This window comes from Octodon degus, unplaced genomic scaffold (assembly GCF_000260255.1).
Source record: "Octodon degus isolate 3935 unplaced genomic scaffold, OctDeg1.0 scaffold00098, whole genome shotgun sequence".
Classification (NCBI taxonomy): Eukaryota; Metazoa; Chordata; class Mammalia; order Rodentia; family Octodontidae; genus Octodon; species Octodon degus.
The window spans coordinates 8,571,537-8,574,755 of NW_004524674.1; the positions used below are offsets into that span (position 1 = coordinate 8,571,537).

General features: G+C 39.8%; 1 pseudogene; it reads left to right on the forward strand.

The window, feature by feature from the left end:
• The first annotated feature begins 1,535 nt into the window (after positions 1 to 1,535).
• Positions 1,536 to 2,025, forward strand: LOC105743106 (annotated as a pseudogene).
• Positions 2,026 to 3,219: the final 1,194 nt, after the last annotated feature.

A 3,219-nucleotide genomic window follows, 5' to 3' on the forward strand; every position in this document is an offset into this window, starting at 1 on the left:
TTGTATTATACCTTTCTATTTGTATTTCTTCTTTTGATTTCTTATACTAGGGAGACTATACAATATGGTGATCAGGTTTTTCGACGCATGAAGTTTGGACCATACTGATGCGGTCACTGTTTTTAATTTTAAACACTGTAATGGATGTATACTAGAATCCTACTGAGATTTCAATCTGCACTTCTCTGATGTTAATGGTGTTGAGCATATCTTCATGTGTATCATTGCTGTATTAGGTGCTTCTTCCATTGATGGATGCAACACCTGACATCCATAATTGAAAGGAGGAGAAGTTTAATTGGATCATATTTTCAGGCTGTGAGCAGTTGGTTGCAAGGCAGAAACACCACAGGGAAGGGATGCAGAGGGGAGAAGGTGCTCGGTTCATGTGTGCTTGGGTCCACTTTTACATCTCTATTCTGTTCTATTGATTCACATATCTATGATGGTGCCAGTACCATGCTGTTTTGTTTTGTTTCTTTGTTTTATCACTGTAGCTTTTCAATATAGCTTGAGTTCTGAGATTGTGAGGCTTCCTGCTTTGCTCTACAGGGTCTCTTCTCACTGTATACAAATTCTAGGGTTGCGTTTTCTTGCTCTGTGCAGAATGCTACGGGTGTTTTGACTGAGATTTCATTAAATCTACGTATCCATTTTAGTGGCTATTTTGACAATATGTGAATTTATTTTTATGAACTGTGCATTTCATGTTGTGACTGGAAACTCTTCTCCTAGCCCAAGCGTAGCTGTGTCAGTTTCCTGAGACTGCCCTAACAAAGTATTACAAAGAGGGTGGCTGAAAACAACAGAAATTTATCTTCTAGCACTTGGAGGCTCTGAGGGAAAATCTATTCCATAATTCTCTCTAGCTTCTGGTGGGTACTGGCAATCTTTAGTTTGTAGACCCACTAGTCTAATCTCTGTGTCTCCAAAAGGTACCCCTCTCCAGAAAGTGTCTTACTAGATAGTCTAGGGTGGGCTTCAACTTGCTCTGTGGCCCTGCTTGGCCTCAAACTCACCATCCTCCTGCCACAGACTCCCAAGTGTTGAGTTTACAGTCATGAGTCACTCTTTCCAGCAGGACACTAGACATATTGGATCAGAAGGACACTAGATATATTGGTTTAAGGACCCAACCTACAATGGCCTTATTTCTAAGTAAGGAAACTCGAAGGTTCCAGGAGGAACATGATTTTGTAGAAAAACATTGCTTGGCCCAATATAGTCAGTAACAAAGCTTTGTTTTCTCTTTTTTCTTGTATAAGTGTTATAGTTTTAACATTTAGGCCTTACAATTCATTTTAGTCTTGGTATATGGAATGAGATATAGATTTCAGTCCATCTCTTTGCACATGTATAACCCTTGCTCCAGGAATATTTGCAGAAAAAAATATTCTTCCTCTACCAAATTGTCTTTGTATCTTTGTCACAAAACAGTTAACTGAGTGGTTTCGTCCACCATCACCTTTCTCCAACTAGTGGAAACATCTGCTCTTGTCTGCCTCAGGCCTGCAGTCTTTTAGAGACCAAACTCCATGCCTTCAATTAAGTTGCAGAGTTCTGATGGAGAGAGATTTGAAGTTGATATTGAAATTGCCAAACAGTCTGTGACAGTCAAGACTATGTTGGAAGATTTGGGAATGGATGATGAAGGAGATGATGACCCAGTCCCTCTATCAAATGTTAATGCGGCAATATTAAAAGGGTCATTCAGTGGTGTACCCACCACAAGGACGACCCTCCTCCTCCTGAGGATGATGAGAACAAAGAAAAGTGAGCAGATGACATCCCTGTTTGAGACCAAGAATTCCTGAAAGTTGACCAAGGAACCTTTTTGAACTTATTCTGGCAGCAAACTACCTAGACATCAAAGGCTTGCTTGATGTTATATGCAAGACTGTTGCCAATATGATCAGGGGGAAAACTCCTGAGGAGATTCACAAGACTTTTAATATTAAAAATTGCCTTACTGAGGAGGAGGAAGCCCAGGTACACAAGGAGAACCAGAGGTGTGAAGAGAAGTGAAATGTGCCTGACACTATAACACGATAAGGTTTGTTCCAAATACTAGTTGCACTAGTATCTGTTTATAATTGTCAATATTAGACAAACAATAGACAAATGCAGCAGCAAAACAATTGTATTAGCATAATATTGTCCTCATTGCATGTGTAGTTTGAGTTACAGATTCCAAAACAATGACTGAATTTCTTCTAGTCTGAGCAAAAGTTGCTGGTTTTCTTTACTTTGAATAAAACTGAACTGTAGGTTCTCTGTAGAAAGTTGACATTTTGAGCTTTCCCTCTTTTTGTAAAGTGATTTCTGCATAAGTTATCATCCAGTTAACTTTAGTGAGCTTTTCAAAGTTGGCATTGTAAATAAAACAACTTACAAAGTTTTCTGCAATAGAATTAACAAAATACTATCTTTATTCAGAAGTTGGAAACTGGAAAAAGGCGACTTGAAATAACTGTTCCAAGTGGGGTTGTTTAGAATGTCTTCCAGCCTCCTAGAGTCAAGCAGTATCACTGGTGTAAATTAGCCTGAATGTAGCAGGACTCCCTTAGTTGGACCTGAGGACTTGTTTGATTTGATTTTAGATTTTTATTTTTAGTTTTAGTTTTAATTTTTTGTATTTTAGGGAGGGGTTTATAGGGTGTTCAGGGTCTCACTACTAGATCGAAGATTAGGAGATCACAGTGATCTGCCTGTTTACAGCCTCCCAAGAGCTGGGAATACAGGTGCGTGCCACCACACCCAGTCTCAATTGCTGCCTCAGTGCGCCCCGAGGGTAGGGCCAGCATGGCAGGCCTGGGGACTGAACCCCTGGCCCTCGCTCCTGCTTGCAGGTGCTTTAATATGCTGAGCTATTTGGCCCTCAGTTTTTAAATTTTTAATCTCAGCTTTGAATATGTTGCCTAGAGACTCAGTAACTACCCAGTTTGTGATTTGGGGGAGAAATGTAACTAGACAGTTTGTTAACTTTTCAATTAAACACTTAATTCATGAAACAAAACAAGACAAAGCAGTTAACCATGTATGTGTGAGCCATTTCTTGAACTTTCTTTTCTGAGAAATTTCTTCTGCCTTCAACTCAAATTGTGGATACAGCACAAAAGAGCCATCTATGAATCAGAAAGGAAGGCTTCGCCAGACAAAGAATCTGCTAATATCTTAACCAAGGCCTTCCTGTCCTCCAGGACTGTGGGAAGTAACTGC